Source organism: Nicotiana tabacum, chromosome 7, assembly GCF_000715075.1.
Source record: "Nicotiana tabacum cultivar K326 chromosome 7, ASM71507v2, whole genome shotgun sequence".
Taxonomy (NCBI): Eukaryota; Viridiplantae; Streptophyta; class Magnoliopsida; order Solanales; family Solanaceae; genus Nicotiana; species Nicotiana tabacum.
Genome location: NC_134086.1, coordinates 8,351,869 through 8,369,669, shown reverse-complemented (window position 1 = coordinate 8,369,669; position 17,801 = coordinate 8,351,869). Strand labels below are relative to the sequence as shown.

Genomic DNA, 17,801 nt, shown 5'->3' with positions numbered 1-17,801 from the left:
TATACTTTTGTTGCATTTTTCAATATTTTATTATCATTTTTATTCTAACTAGTATATATGGAGATTTGGTTGCCGTAGATTATGTTTTCTTGCTCTATAACTGGTTGTGTTACTGCTAATGGTAGAGTGTGTACTGATATTTATAGGGAAGGAGATCAAAGTTTGCATGTCAATCACGTGTTGATTCTTAGAATCTGATTATGTAATTTATGGTGCTCAACAACAGTCAATGTGATATTCAGTGAATTAGATCAGGTGACAACTGATATTATTTTAATTTAATAATTGAATTTAAAAAATAAGAAAGAAAAAAAAGTATATTGTACTAGTTATATTTAAAAAAGGGTGAACAAATATTTACTATATCAATTATTTTTTCTTATTGTATAAAAAAAGAATAATAAAAATAGTGAAAATGGTAAAGGAAATTAGATTATGAAGAGAAAAAGAATATAAAAAAAGAAGTTAAATGAAATTAGAAAAGGAAAAAAGAAAAAAAAATAAGAAGAAAACGAGAAAAAAGAAAAGGAGAAAAGAAGAAAAGAAGAAAAAAAAGAAGAAAAGAAGCATAGAAATAAAAAAGAGTTGGAGAATAACTAAAAAATTCTCCACAAAAACTACTATGGGTAGGAAATATAATTAGTTTACGGGTAGAAAAATAAATGGATAGACAAGGGTAAATAATTTTATTTTTGTAGGTAACTGTGTCATTCTCCCTTAATACTACGCCCAAATTCCAAGCTAGTGGTGATCAATTTATATTATCTATTACTCATGAGCTCCATAGAACTAGTTTTAATCCAATATTAATTTAGGTTTTCTGTCCTTAGAAGTACTCTCTAAATTCAAGCTAGCATATTATGGAGATGAAACTTCAATCATAGAAAAGCAACCTTATTATATCACTATAATTATTCTTCCCAGAAAATAACTTTAGGTAAACTTCCATATACCTACAACTTCCACATGCCATAGTACAAAGATTGTTAACAAGACCCACATAAAGTTAAAATGAGAAAGCCAATAATTTAGGTATACTTCTTCATCATTGTAATAAAAATAGAAATAAATGTAGTACTTAGTACAGTTGAGAGTTGGACAAATAGCAGTTGTGAAGGTCGTGGAAGTCCACAGATATGTGGGTTATCTGTTCTTTATCTTAGAACCAAATAATTTGCCTAAACTCAAAGGCAGAGTTAAGATTTTAGTTCATATGTACATAAAAAGGACAAAAGGGGGTGGCCTTATAGATCCCACACACTTCCCTCCCAACATATAACAAATTTTCTTACAACTGATCATGTAAATTAACAACTCTTTGAATTAGATGCTATTGTGCTGATCTAGCTCAAGAAGAGAAGTAGTAAGGTCCTACAACTAAATATATAATAAACTAAGTTCGATTTTCGAATGAGGTTTATTAAACAATATCAATTATCAGTGGCGGAGACATGATTTTCGCTAAGGGGTTCAAAAAAAAAAAGTTAAAAAAGATTGTAGCTAGTGGGAATTAAACCAATGACGTTACAAAAGTTTTGAACCCCTTGACCACTAAACTATGCTTTTGAACTCATCCAAGATAATTCAAAACATAATATATAGAGAACAGAATTTTCCCGAAGGGGCTCCCGAAAATCCGCCTCTGCGGGTTAATTAGACATGGCATAGCAGAGAGAATAAAAGTTTTGAGATTTTTGTGAAGACATTACTTTCACGAAACGAGGTATCCTCACAACTGAAACTGAAAAACAATCATATTGCTCAACGTTACTCTTGAAAACAAAAGGAAAAAAAAAAAAAAAATTCTAAATCTAACGATAGCTCCATAGGTAAATAGACAAGTACATAAAACAAAAACAAAACAAATAGAAGTACAAAGTTTCTTTTACAAATCACAAACCACAGCTACATCAACTTCCAAAAATTAAGCAATCAAACCTTTTCTGATATAATACCAAAAGTTACATATTTTGTCCACATCCTTAAATGCATTCCTGCATTTTAGTAGACATATATTACATGAAGTTTTTAGTTCATGAACCGAGTATGAATGAGAAATTAATAACCTTATCGACTATATTAAACATAACTAAGCATAGCAACTTGAAGCCAGTGGAAGAGGCCAGAAGCATAATTATTTTTTGTGGGTGGGTGGGTGGGTGGGGGGGGGGTATAGAAATGTGTGGAAAACATATATATTTAAGAGATCCTTTGAAATATCTTTCTGATTACTCAGCTTTGGGAAAATTTACATCTGGTAAATATTTAATATGACTTTGAAAAGTATAAATATATGCTGACGAGGCCCAAGTCATCTGGCATTCTTCATTCGAAGAACAACTGCTTTTGAAGCAGAGCATATATGAACCTGTTTGATTGGACACGGAGTTTTAGAAAAAATAGAGATTTTTGGAATTTGCGGTCCTAAACAAATCAAAAAGGAGTCCAAAGTTTTTGTGTGGTTATCTCATTAATAGTAGAATTGGAAGTTTAAGCTAAATTGTTTTCAAATTTAGAAAAATGTCATTCTTTCTGGAACGGACCAAAAAAGAACTAAGTTCATATAAACTGAAACGGATAGAGTATGAGTTTTTGTTTCCATCACAAATAATTGAGAGGGAGCTTTTGCTCTGCAAGCAATTACTAAAGATATATTTTACAACCGATAAATTGGAATTAAATAATAGTACTAGTAATAAGGAAATTATCTAACCTCATTAGATCTTCAATATATTCTCAGCTTTGCAAGCCGTTCCGAGAGCCTAAGCGCCTTTTAGTATTACCTTGTTCAGTTTAGGCATACTGACATCATCCACGGTCACTTCATGCAAGGAGTTTGGGTACTGAAAATGCAAGACTTCAAGTTGCGGGAAGCTATCTGAAGAACCAGAGAAATCCATCTTACCTTCATTATATCCGCAACTATCCATATTTAGTATCCTTAATTTAGGTAGTTTTTCAAGAACTGCTCCATCTATACGAATGTAGCGTAGAGTAAGCTTGACGAGATTTGGAGGAAATGCTTCAGAGTTCATGGACAATATAGTTCCAGGCAAACACAAATGCAACTTAAGAAGATTTTGATAGGAAGACAAGTTGATTTATCCATCTCTCTGACCAAAATAATCCAGCTTCAGAACCTCCAGCTTTGGCAGTACTGGCGCATTACTTGATAATATCATAATCGTAGAACCAGATGCCTCAATTGTCAACATAGCTCTTTTCAACATCTAGGGTCTCTAGATGTTTGAGTTTGATGATACTATGTGGCAGTACTCCATGTATATGCCCCTCCAATTTGAGATAGCGTAAGCAACTCATCTTCCCAATTTCTTCTGGAACAGTTACTTTCTCATTATTAGAATTGAGAGGCATTAGTACGCGCAATACACGCAATAACTTGAAGTTAAGACGAGTCATAAGAGATAATGTGTTAGGGTTTGTGCTAAAACAGAAAAGCGTACGAAGCTTCTCAGGCTTGGGATTTGAACAGAAGAATTCATCTACATTATCAGAGTAAAAAGTCATCCTTCGCAGCCTAGAAACACTAGCTGGTACCTTGGTATGAAAAAAGTTACTTTCCTTGGCCAACAGGACGCATAAACTATGTAGCAAGTCATGTATGCGACAACTTGATATTCTTCCTTCATATGTTCTTTTGGCAACTTGAATCAAATTTCTAGAAACCAAATCATTTAGAAAATCCTCCGCCATATCTTCAGCCTCTTGCCTATTACCACTACTTACTACTAATACCTTCTCTGCAATCCACATATTTATCAAATCAAATGCAAAAATTCATAGTCCTCAGGGAAAAACCCGAAGTACAAGTGTTTAACCAAAAATCTGAGTCCTTGGTCAAAGCTAAAAGAAAAATTCGGGTTACTGATAATCAGGAGACAAAAAATAAAATACTTTTGAGAACAATGGTAGAGGGTAAATAGATAAGTATTTCAGTGTATTCTCAATAGTATCTCGTGTCCTTACAAATGATGATACTTCTTCCTTTTATAGATCATTCTAGGTAAAGGAATAAAGCATCAGTTTTAATGACATAATCATGAGCAATAAATGACATTAAATAAACCGTTATACAATCATTCCTATTAAATACCAACTTTATAACGTATCAGACATTTAATAATGAATTTGGACTCCTTTCTGTCATCTGATCCTTGCTTTTAATGCCTTCTAATCCGTTGACTGTAAATAATTTAAATTGGTACGAGACTCGTATCTATACATCGTCTCGTGCCTATTTAAATTCTTCTTCCCGTGGCTGTTTTCACCGTGTTTTCACCGTGCCTCTTAGTCAATTGCTGTTCTTTGACCATTCAACTAATCCACGTGTCATGCCACATCATTTTTAATATAAATTCAGTTTTTTTCCAATACAGATAGTCCCCCCACTTTCCATTTTTTTATCAATTAAATAATTGGGAAGTGGATCTTCATGTAAAAAGAACTTTTGCCACAATTAATGCTCATGACAGTACTAACGTCTCAGTAGTCTTTTCCATTTAATGTTCTGTCCATGTGTCATTTTATAATTGATTATGCTATTCATGCCCTTCTTCGAGACTTCTTCAATCTCACTATTTACGAAGTGACAGCTGCCTTTATTATAGGCTTTTCATCATTATACTTTAAAACTTGACGGTTCCCATTTTACACATACTTTGTCTTCCTTTGTCTTCTTCACAAATTTTCAGCACATACTTTCTTCTTAGCAATGTCTTCTTCAAATCCTAACCGTAAAAAAGTTCCAATTCTAGACCAGTTCCCCAACGCCCCTGTTAGACACAGAAGAGGCGGAGGAAGTAGGCTTCGAACAGGGTTAGAATCTACACGAGGCGGTTCATCTGGTTCTTCTTCAAGGAGTTTTATCCCAAAAGCCCCTTCTTCTAAAAGTAGGGAAATTCTTGATACTTCTCAAGAACCCTCAGTTGATGATATAGTTCCCGGCGATTTGTCTTTTGAAAGTGACAAAACGTCTCTTCAAAAACAAATTAAAAATTTAGAAAGAGCCGATACTTACCCAACATTAGTAACTGAGCTTACAATCCCCACCATAAGAAAAGATTGTAATTGGAAGGATAGTCTTCGAATGTCAATTCCTTCCCCAAATCAAAGAATTTCCTCTTTTAGAAATGGGTATTCTTCTGTTTACACTTACCCCTTCACTTTAGGTTTTAATCCTCCAATTGACCCAGTTATTTTCGATTTTTGTCGTTTCTTTACCATTTGTTTGGCCCAAATTGGTCCATTGGTATGGAGAACAGTGGCTTGTTTGAGATATTTATCATCCAAGGCCAATGTCAATTTCACCTTTTCTCATCTCATTCATCTATATCATCCCAACTTAATACGCCATGGGGTTTTCACCTTAACTGCAAGGAGCAAAAAAGTTTTGGTAAACCCCGAGGATGACAGAGATCGTGGATGGTATATTCGTTACGTTGCTGTCCGTACAGTGGATTTGATTGGCGAAACAAATATTCCCTTTCCTGAGAAGTGGAATTTTGAACGTAAGTTTCCTCTTATTTGCCGTACCTACTTTTGAGAATTTCAAAAGAATGTTGTTTTTAACCTCGTCCCTTCTTGGTTTTTTGTAGCAACCACGGGAGATGTGGAACCTATTCCCAACTTTCGTGGTTGGGTAGACTCACTTTTGAAGATTGCTACTAGGGAGCAGAGAACTTGGAAATCAATTTCTTCTTTACATGGCTGGAAAGTCAAAACACATGGTATCCACCCTTTTAAAATTTTTGTTTTACATGTTAAGCACTTTTTCCTCAACTTTAATCATGTATATCCATTCTTTAATCAGGATTTGGCATTAGAGGAATGACAACTGAAGTAGCTATGGCCATTCGCATGTCTGCGAATGCTGCTCTGGATTTAGATAAGGCTCGAGCCTTGCTGCCTAAAAGAAAAGCTACAAAGGAAGGTTCTGAAGAAGAAGAGGAGGGTACCTCCCTAATTACCAGGCCAAGGGCCAGGAGACGAATAATCATTGATGATGAAATTGAAAACACTCCTGCTCGTACCTCCGCCACCGAGCCTGTTTTGATTCAATCTGATGAGGATGCCGAACCAAGATATAATAATGAATCAATTCAGCACCTTTTTGACAGTGGCTTCGGGAGTGGCGAGCTCGACCTGTTTTTGATGAAGCTCCTCTTTACTCATTTGTTCCTATTCCCTCCATTCCTCTGCCAGCCGTAAGTGTTTCTTTACCAGCTTTAACAACTTCCGTTTGTTTGCCAACTTCTACTGCTCCTATATCTGTTCCCTTGGCTGCTTCAACCGCGCCTGCTTCTGCTCCGGTGTTGGTTTCTACATCTTTTCCCTCCATTCCTTCCGCTGCTCCTCTTCCCTTGTTCATCATACAGAGACAGGTTCTAGCAGCGGAAATATAACAATGAGAAGTGTTACTTTGGAGGTTCCTGCCAATCATAGCCTCCTGAGGAAAACCGGCAGAGCCGATGTTTGGCTCGAACCTCTTATTGGAGATATCGAGAAGAAGAAGATGGAGAGCCATAACTGCTTAACTTTGATGAACGACGTAGTTCATTCTACTTTGAAGGTATTTCAACCAACAAGTTTTTTTTTCTCTTTTTTTAAATTATCTTCAATTTCTCATTTCCATGACTTACCTCTGTAGGCTAACCTTATTAGCACGGAATTAATGAGAAGAATTTCCTCACTGGAAAGAAAAGCTCGTGAGTCTGAGAAGTCTGTCCACGAGGCTGAGGAAATTGCTAGGGGAGCCCAACTTGAAGCAACCAACTGGAAGGAGCAGTTCGAAAATGCTCAAGGGACTATAGAAGAGTTGCAAGAAAATAAAAAACTCCTAGAGCAGCAAAACCGTGGTTTAACTTCTAAGCTGGCAACAGTCAAAGCTTCTTCAAGCCAATTGAAAAGAGACAAAGAGCTTTTGGAATGCTCTTTATCAGAACAATTATCCAGAGCTAGTGAAGAAGTTAGAGAGCTGAAGGCACTTTTGGCTAAAAAGGAAGAATATGCAGGAGAGTTAGTGCAAAACTTGACTCAAGCTCAGGCTGACTTACAGACTTCTTCTGTCGAGATTCAAGCCTTGAAGAGTTCTCATGCTTCTCTTGAAGCTTCCCTTGATTCCCATTTAGCTGAAAATCAAATTTTAAAAAACGATCTTGCTATGTGGGAAAAGGAATATGGACTTCTAGAGGAAAATTTTAACATAGAAGTGAGTTGGGCTTTTCTGAATTCTCGTCATGATGCTTTGACGGAAGCTGCTCAAGAGGTTTTTGACTTGCAGTCTGAACTGGCTAAAGTCATAGATACCATCGAGAAAAGCCAACAGTCTACTGATACTCCTTCTCCTGCCCTTGAAGTTCCTGAAAATGTTGCTATTCTAGCTTCAGAGGGTGAAACGTCTACAACCCAATCTATGGAAGTTGAAGCTTCCGTGACAATCCCCTCAAGCTCAGCTGAAACCGTTCCTGTTGCTGCTTCTTCAGAAGCTGCCACCGTGCCTGTGGCTGAAAGTGAAGTTAATATTGCAACTTCTGATGTACTAACCCCTTCAACTGGATGATGGTTTTATCCCTTAGTTTTTAAGGGATTTTTTGGTGAAAGTCCCCAGTTATCATAATGGGGCAATTGTATAAACTTTTATTGACTAAGTTTCTACTTAGTTTTTTTAATTAGATCAAGAAGTTTGTTAATACTTCAATGTGTTCTACTCTTGCCTTTTCTTTACTTATTTAGGACTTATAGAATAGTTTAGCATTTTTATCCTTTGAAAATGCTTTATGATTCTCCCATGACTTATTGACATGAGGCTTATAAAAGAGGGCCCTTTTATTTTATCGACACTTAATGAAGAAGACGTCTCAACTTCATAATGGTGTTAAAATACGATGAAAGTAATAGGAAAACGCACGTTTTGTATGAAACAACTTTGGCAAGTTTTCATTCATAAACTTTTAACAAGTGTTTGACTGTTACATGTATTACAATACATCTACAACTTTTCTCGTAACTGTTTTTCTTGTAACAGATTTGTAAATAACATAAACTAAACAAGGTTTTTTTATAACCTGTTTCAGTACATAGTCATGACCCTATCTTTACATATTAAGAAGGGTTTGAGAGGTGACTTTGTTTATGAGTTTGAGAGATGACTCTGTTGTTCTCATGAATGCTGAAGACTTCGTAACTTCTTCTCAACACTTGCTTCAGTTTGGCCGACTTTTATTCGATACTCGTATCTGTTTCTTTGCACCTATCTATGTATAATATGTAGTCCCCCAAGTGTTTGAGCGGTGAAGTATGAAGCCTCGAACACTTGTTTATTTCTTTTTACTTTGGCCCTTTTCCTGAAACAGAAATATATACGGGACTCGACTATGTAATTATAGATGAAGACTGCCTAACTCGTGTGTATTTCCATCAGATTAATTGTAACCCTGGGCTAGGAATTTATGCATACTCCATTTTGCCTTGCAGGTTGTGACTCATCATTTGGCACGAGTTAGGATAATTAGCCTAGCATCTAAAATCGTTAGTAAAATATTAAAAAATCAAGAGAAGAATTTTTACATGATGATACCTGACCGTAGGTACTTTCTTAAAAGTAATATATTTTTAAGTGGACAACATTCCAATGTGAGGGTAAAACTTTACCATCCATTGTTTCCAACTGGTATGCTCCTTTTCCCGCAATGCCACGAACTTTGTATGGTCCTTCCCATGTTGGACTTAGCTTTCCTGAGTTAACAGTTTTTGTAGATTGGAAAACCTTTTTAAGCACGAAGTCCCCAATTTTGAAAAATCTGAGGCGTGCTTTCCTGTTGTAATATCGTTCTATTACTTGCTTTTGTGCTGCCATCCTTATCAAAGCAGCCTCTCTTCTTCCTTCAAGTAAATCTAGGCTAACCCGCATATCTTCATTATTAGATTCCTCCGTTGCCTGATCGTACCGTGTGCTTGGCTCACCTATTTCAACTAGTATTAAGGATTGCGTACCATAAACCATCAAAAATGGTGTTTCTCCAGTGCCTGTTTTGGTCGTTGTACGATAAGCCCATAGTACTCCGGGTAACACCTCAGGCCAATTACCTTTTGAATCTTGTAACCTCCTTTTCAAGTTATTGATAATAACTTTGTTAGTTGATTCCGCTTGTCCATTCCCCACTGGATGGTATGGCGTAGATGTTATTCTTTTGATCTGCCAACTTTGAAAAAATTCCGTAACTTGTGCTCCAATGAATTGTGGTCCATTGTCACATACGATCTCCTTTGGTACTCCAAAGCGGCATATTATATTGCGCCATATGAAGTCTTTAACTTCTTTTTCTCGTACCTGTTTAAATGCCCCTGCTTCTACCCATTTAGTGAAATAATCTGTAAGTACGAGTAGAAATTTTACCTGACCTTTTGCTTGTGGAAGTGGACCTACGATATCCATTCCCCATTTCATAAAGGGCCAAGGGGCTAAAACAGTATGTAGTAACTCAGCTGGTCTGTGCATATTATTGCCGTACCTTTGACATTTATCACATTTGGACACGAAAATGGTTGCCTCTTCTTCCATCTTAGGCCAATGTCCTTCGTGATTCCCACAATGTCCTTCGTGTACTTCTCTCATGACATATTCGGTTTGAGAAGGGCCGAGACACCTTGCTAGTGGTCCGCCGAACATCTTTCGATAAAGATTACCTTGATATAAACAATATCGTGCAGCTCTTTTGCGAAGCGCGAAAGCCTTTCCTTTGTCATTAGGCACGGTTTCGTGCTGTAAAAAGGCAACAATTTCATTTCTCCAATCCCATGTTAGATGATTAAAATTTACCTCGTTTTTGTCAGGTTCGAGAACGGAATGAAATAGATGTATGACTGAAGCATCTGTATTGTTTGCCACGTCTGCTGCGGATGCAAGGTTTGCTAAAGCATCTGCCTCTGCATTCTCATCTCTTGAGACTTGCACTACTTTCCAAGTTTGGAATTGCTTTACTAACTCCCGTACATTTGCGAGGTATTCTTGCATTCGTGACTCTCTGGCTGTGTAAGTCCCCAGCATCTGATTAACCACGAGTTGAGAATCACTCTTGATTATAATCTGTGTTATGCCGAGTTCTCGTGCCAATTCTAAACCTGCAATTACAACTTCATATTCTGCTTCATTGTTAGTTATAGAATGACATTTTATAGCCTGTCTAATGGTCTCACCCGCAGGTGGTACGAGGACTATTCCTAAGCCTACCCCTTTTACATTAGATGAACCGTCAGTGTATAAAACCCAAGTCCCCGGGTTCGCGCCATTAAAAACTAATAATTCTTTTTCCGCTTCTAAATGCATCCCCTGGCTAAAATCAGCCACGAAATCAGCTAGTACTTGAGACTTTATAGCGGTCCTGGGTTGATAAATAACTTCATATTCACTTAGTTCTATAGCCCATTTTGCTAATCTTCCTGAAAGTTCATGTTTATGCAAAATATTTCGAAGCGGAAAAGCAGTAACTACAACAATGGGATGACATTGAAAATAAGGTCTTAACTTTCTAGATGCCATGACCAAAGCTAATGCTAATTTTTCTAGCTGTGGGTATCGTGTCCTCGCGGACTAAAACAACACTTACCGCGACTTCAGATACGGCCAGATAAATAAGAAGTTTTTCCCCTACCTTCGGTTTTGCCAACAACGGTGGTTTTGACAAATAAGTTTTCAAATTTCTAAGGGCTTGCTAACAATCTTCATTCCATTCAAAATGATCTTGCTTTTTAAGTGCAGAGAAAAACTTAAAACACCTTTCTGAGGATTTGGAAATAAATCTCCCCAAAGCTGCAATTCTTCCCGTTAATCGTTGTACTTCCTTTTTATTAGTAAGGATATCCGGGATTTCTTCTATTGCTTTGATCTGAGAAGGATTCACCTCAATACCACGGTTAGAAACAAGAAAACCCAAAAACTTACCTGATGCAACTCCAAATGCACATTTTTCTGGGTTGAGTTTCATATTAAATTTTCGCAAAATTTCAAAAGTAATAGATAGATGAGAAATATGATCATGAGATTGCTGGGTTATGATGAGCATATCGTCTATATATACCTCCATTGTTTTCCCTAAATGTTCTTGGAACATTTTGGTGACCAACCTTTGATAGGTTGCCCCAGCATTTTTGAGACCAAAGGGCATTACTTTATAACAATAAGTCCCCATGTCTGTGATGAAAGAAGTTTTTTCTTCATCACCAGGATCCATTTTGATTTGATTATATCCTGAGTATGCATCTAAAAAACTTAAAAGTTCATGACCTGCGGTCGCATCAATTAGTTGATCTATATGTGGTAAGGGAAAGGAATCTTTTGGACATGCTTTATTTAAATCAGTATAATCTACACAAACACGCCACTTACCATTTTTCTTGGGTACAACCACCGTATTAGCTAACCAAGTTGGATATTTTACCTCACGGATTGATCCGATTTTTAATAATTTTTGGACTTCATCCTGAATCACCTGGTTCTTGAAAGCACCTTGTTTCCGTTTCTTTTGCTTTACTGGTGTGAAAGAAGGGTCCTCGTTGAGTTTGTGAGTCATCACATTTGGAGGTATCCCTGTCATATCAGCGTGGGACCAAGCAAAGCAATCTAAGTTAGCTTTTAAAAATTCGATTATCATACCTCGCATGTTCGTGTCTAAATTAGCCCCGATATAAACCTTCCGTTGAGGCTGTTAAACAAATAACGTCACTGCATCAAGCTCTTCAATCGTCGTTTTGATACTTTCATTCTCTTCAGGTTCTTGAACTGTGTCAAGCCTTGAGTCCAAATCTGTTTTCTCTTGTTCAGTTGAAGTTTGATCTTTTTTACTTTCAACTGTTTCCTGTAATTGCTATTTTGCTTTATTTACGACGTTCGTACTTGTTACAACGTTGACATTTCTGTCCATCTGCTGATCCTCACGAATTTGACAAATTCCCCATGGTGATGGGAATTTGATAACTTGATGCAGGGTTAATGGGACAGCATCCATATCGTGTATCCATGGCCTTCCCATGATCATATTGTAGGCCATTTCCATATCAACTACCTAAAATTTAGTTTCCTTCACAACACCCATAGCAAAAGTTGTTAGTATTACCTCACCTTTTGTTACTACACTTGAGTTGTCGAAACCTGACAAGGTGTGCGCCTTGGGTAACATTTTGTCTTCAGCTTGCATTTCCCGCAATACCCTTAGTAATATAATATTTACAGAACTTCCTGGATCAATCAAAACTCGCTTTACATTAGTATCATATACAAGTAAAGATATTACCAGTGCATCATTATGTGGAGTTGTCACTCCTTCGTTATCTGCGTCATCGAACGAAATACTTTCATTGTCAAGGACCTGCCGCACCCATTTCCCGTGTGTAATTGTTACCTTAGAAACCTTGTTTGAAGATGTGTAAGTTATGCCATGAATTTCTTCTCCCCCGCTTATGACATTCACTGTCCTCTTGGGTGAAGGAGGTTGTGGTGGTTCTTGTCTGTTCTTCATATAAGCTTGTTTTCCTTTCTCACTAAATAACTCAGTGAGATATCCTTGCTTCAATAAATGATCTACTTCACTTTGTAGGAATCTGCATTCTGAAGTTTTGTGCCCGTGATCGTTGTGAAATTCGCACCAATGATCCGGATTGCGTCTACTTGGGTTTGACCGCATTTCTTTCGGCCACCGTACCTTATCTCCCATGCTTCTTAAAACAGCTACGAGCTCGGAGGTAGAGACGTTGAAATTATATCCACCGAATCGTGCCTTTAAACTCCTGTCATCATCCCGTGATTCTTGTCTATTCCGATCATTCCTGAACTTTGAAGAAGAGCTAGAATCCCGGTTCCTTGACTTTTGATCGTATTGTTGGTTATCTTGCTTCGACCGTGGGTCCTTTCCTGCGGGTCCCATATATGGATCGTACCTGTTTTTACCTGATCTTTTTTCGGAATCTGACCTTCGGGTACCGCCCCTTTCTTCATGATGGAGCTTAGGTACGGTATCTTCTTCGATTCGCAGCTTCGTGCTATACCTGTTGTAAACATCATTCCATGTGGTTGCAGGAAATTCTCGAAGACTTTCTTTGAGTCATCTCGTGGCTTCAGAACTTTTGTCATTTAAATTACTTGCAAAAGCTATAGCAGCCCAATTGTCAGGCACACGAGGTAGAGTCATTCTTTCATGTTGGAACCTATCAACGAAGTTTCTAAGCAACTCCGAATCCCCTTGTTTGATTTTGAAAATATCTTCCATCCTTTTCTCAACTTTTTGTGCTCCCGAATGTGCTTTAATAAAAGAATCTGCAAGCTCAGCAAAAGAATTAATAGAATTTTCAGATAAAAGAGAATACCAGGTTAATGCACCCTTGGTGAGTGTTTCTCCAAATTTCTTGACCAATACTGATTCAATTTCTTGTTTGGTCAAGTCGTTGCCTTTCACGCCGGTTGTAAATGCAGTCACGTAGTCACGTGGGTCTGTAGTACCATCATATTTCGGGATGTCAGGTATTTTGAATTTTTTCGGAATTGGAAGGGTAGCAGCACTAGGCTTCCATGGTTGTTGTGAGTATTTGTCCATGTCTACTCCTTTTATTACAGGTGGAACTCCAGGGATTTGCTCTATTCGCTCATTTTGTTCCTTCAGCTGTTTCTGCAAGGTTAGTACTAAATTTTGCAAATATGAATTATTTAAATTACCTGGTCCCCCTTCTTGTGGTTCACTGGGGGTTGCTCCGTTTCCAGAATTATCAAGACCAGAACGGGGGTTCTCCAATGTATTATTATTAGGAGTCGGTGTAGGTGGCGCAGCAGACAATCGACTAACAAGTGCCTGAAGAGCTTTGCCGACTTGTGCATCGATTAGCTTTTGCAAAGCTTCAGTTGTAACTCCTTCAAAATGTTCAGATTGTTCTTGTTGATCAGCACGGGATTCAGTAACAGGAGTGCCTTCACGAGATTGACGTGGTAAATTTAAAGGAGAGGGAACCACGGTATCTTGATTTTGATGTATTTGATTTTCATGGTTTCCCAATGTGTTGTTACTGTTGTTGTCGGCGTTATTGTTTGACATGGTAACGATAATAGATAAGATATAGCTTAAAAGGAAAGATTATCAGATTCCCGGTAACGGAACCAATTTGTTTAACAAATCTGAGTCCTTGGTCAAAGCTAAAAGAAAAATTCGGGTTACTGATAATCAGGAGACAAAAAATAAAATACTTTTGAGAACAATGGTAGAGGGTAAATAGATAAGTATTTCAGTGTATTCTCAATAGTATCTCGTGTCCTTACAAATGATGATATTTCTTCCTTTTATAGATCATTCTAGGTAAAGGAATAAAACATCAGTTTTAATGACATAATCATGAGCAATAAATGACATTAAATAAGCCGTTATACAATCATTCCTATTAAATACCAACTTTATAACGTATCAGACATTTAATAATGAATTTGGACTCCTTTCTGTCATCTGATCCTTGCTTTTAATGCCTTCTAATCCGTTGACTGTAAATAATTTAAATTGGTACGAGACTCGTATCTATACATCGTCTCGTGCCTATTTAAATTCTTCTTCCCGTGGCTGTTTTCACCGTGTTTTCACCGTGCCTCTTAGTCAATTGCTGTTCTTTGACCATTCAACTAATCCACGTGTCATGCCACATCATTTTTAATATAAATTCAGTTTTTTTCCAATACAACAAGAAGCATGGTCTCAATGCAGCAGGCAAATCATTGTAACTCAAAGTCAATATCTTAGCACATTCATCTTCAATTTTATGACTCATACTCTCAAGTATCTTGTTCCACGCATGTTGATTCCTCTCTCTTGTCCTTAACATGCCTGCAGTCAACACTATGGCCAATGGTATACCACCACATCTCTGAACTATTTAACTTCCAATATTTTTCAATGTGGGTGCAACATTCACCCAATTGTTATTATCAAAAGTAAAAATCTTTTTGGTAAACAGTTCAAAGGCTTCCTCTAAATCTAAGGGTTGTAACATGTGGAGTGAGCTTTCCCCTCCTATGTATCTGCCTATATTATTATTTCTAGATGTGACAATTATCTTACTTCCATTTCTTGAATCACATTCAGAAAGGAAAAGTTTCAGATCATCCCAAATTTCAATGTTCCAAATGTCATCTAGGAGTATAACATACCTTTTCCTTTTCAAGACTGATAGTAGGTTGCCCTCCAAATTATCTTTCCTTTGCTCCTCCGTCAGTCCAACTTGTTTGGCTATGTCAAGTAAAATTTCTGCCGCTCTTGGTTGCTGCGAAACATAGATTAATGCCGAACACTCGAATTGATCACGGACATGCCTGTAAAGTTTCTTGGCAAGAGTAGTTTTTCCAAGACTGGGCATACCAACAATCGAAATTACTCCATATTGAAAATCTTGATCAAGTAGTTTGGCTTGTAGCTTATTGAAGTCATCTTCCAAACCAATGACCTCTGTTCATCAACATGTAGAAATAATCTTCCACGGTCAAGTGGAATGTAGTCATATAGATCATTGTTGTTACTTGTATCAATGATACCAAAAGTTGTCCTTACACGATCAATCTCGGCAACCCTTCTTTTTATCTTCTCAATCTCCATCACAAACTTATTATGGGAAAAACGAATATGGCAAAAGGTACAAGCTATCTCCTTAAGACAACCAATTGCCCCTTCGCTCTTGTGTGATTCAATTTTGGGTAGGAACTCATCTAAGATATCCTCCACATCACCTGCAACTTCTTCAATATCCTTTATCAAGTTTTTCACCCTCGAATCCCCTTCTACTACCTTTGCGTTTGCATCAGCTAGGTAAGATTGAATGTGTCTCGCTTCTCTTTGGAGCCACTCAATGTAGAGGTGGGTATCGGTCGGTTCGGTTCGGTTATGAATATTATCGGTTTAGCATATCGGTTATCGGTTTACAAATTTGATAAACCAATAACCGGACCGATAAGATATTAATTATCGGTTATCGGTTAATCGGTTATCGATTATTATCGGTTCGGTTATTGGTTTACCCGATAAGATAACTCAATCTAGAGTTAAGCAAAAAAGAGAAGACAATTCACTGGAGTTAAGCAAAAAAGAGATGAATTCACATATAGTATACTACCAATTTCTGCGTTATGTCCCGTGGCCACAACTAGAATAGTATTAATTCTTCAACAACAGTTGTCCAAATACATTAATAATAATATAAAGTAGTAGCCATTTCACCTTAAAATTAACAAGTCCAAATATATAGTACTAACAATCCAAGATAAACTGGATATTGTTTGTCAAATGCCTAACTTGAAAAAAGAAACCATAAAGCAAAATCTTGATCTGTGCATGGGCAATACTAACACGAAAATGAAAAACACCTAAAAGGCAAGAAAATACTGTCCTGTCGTCAAAGCTCAGCACTATACAAAAGAATAATGTTCAAAAATATCCCCGAAACTGACGAAGATTGTCGATTGATAATTGATAAGTGCGAAGAGAAATTGGTAGTAGGTATAGGCTACACTACGTGAGCCCACAAAATTAAGGAACGAAAATAAAAAAAAAATAACCATTAACAGTCAAAAGTACCAATTTGAAGATGAATTTCGTTATAGAAATTAAAAGCCTAATGTATAATACTAAAGACTTACGCTAGGAGTAACTAGCAAGGTCTATAAAGATTGAAGATGAAGCAACTGAAGAGTGCGACTGAGAAAGAATATGAGAGAATGAACTGAAGCCCTAGCATATGTATATACTTAAGGGTAAAGTCATAATTTTATTAGTTCTTATTGGATTATCGGTTAACCCATTAACAAAATTGGCAAACCGAGGCCCGAACCGATAACCCAATAGTGAAAAAATTCTAAACCGTTACCGAACCGTTAACCCAATAACCCGATACCGATAACCCAGTAAATAATTAACGGTTCGGGTTATCGGTTTTACCCGATATATGCCCAGCTCTAACTCAATGTCCTCTTTCAACCAATATAAGCGTGACCCTTCTTGACCGAGTAGATTTCCAGCTATTTCTGCAGATTTGTTGATGATTGCAGTAAGAACTATTTCAGCCATCTCTAATTTCTTTCTTCCTTTCTTTTTCAATAACTGGGAATACTTTTAACTGAAGTTGACGTGGGCCAAGATACTTTGTCTTGCTGTTAAACAAGAAAGCAATATTAAATCGTGAGGAATATGGGCGAGGAAAAAGAGATGATCAATTGGGGGAAAAAAATGAAACATATCACTTTAGATTCATTCAGTCTAACAATTCACTTTAGTTTTACGGCTTGTTTGGATGGTTAGATACATGTCGTCTTATAATGCATCATATTGTATTGTATTGAATTATATTATATTGTTTGATTAATTCAATGGGTAGATTGTATCGTTTGCCGTCGCTTAATGATGTCATGTACCAACACATGAAGAATATGTTGCGGAAACCGAATATATAAAGAGTGATTAAATCACAACTACTATATCTAAAGGTAATTAATAAATAGTAAATGAGACAATAATAAAAAGAACACCAGAAGTTTACGAGGTTTGGCAAAATTTGATTTTCTGCCTAATTCTCAGACACAATCAACTCAAACTTTATTTCACTCTAAAAATACAAGTGAAATAATACAAGAAAGAAAGAAGATTCAAATGCCTTAGGAGATAAGAAGATAAGTGAGAGATGTTTACAAATGAACAAAACCCTTGCTATTTATAGAAGGAAAATTGCCTTAATAATGTCATGCATGACATCGCATAAAGTGTGATCATGCA

The 17,801-nt window shown here is 36.9% G+C and overlaps 1 pseudogene; it reads right to left on the bottom strand.

The window, feature by feature from the left end:
* Window positions 1-2,173: 2,173 nt before the first annotated feature.
* On the bottom strand, window positions 2,174-17,354 carry LOC107788838 (toMV resistance protein Tm-2(2)-like; annotated as a pseudogene).
* Window positions 17,355-17,801: the final 447 nt, after the last annotated feature.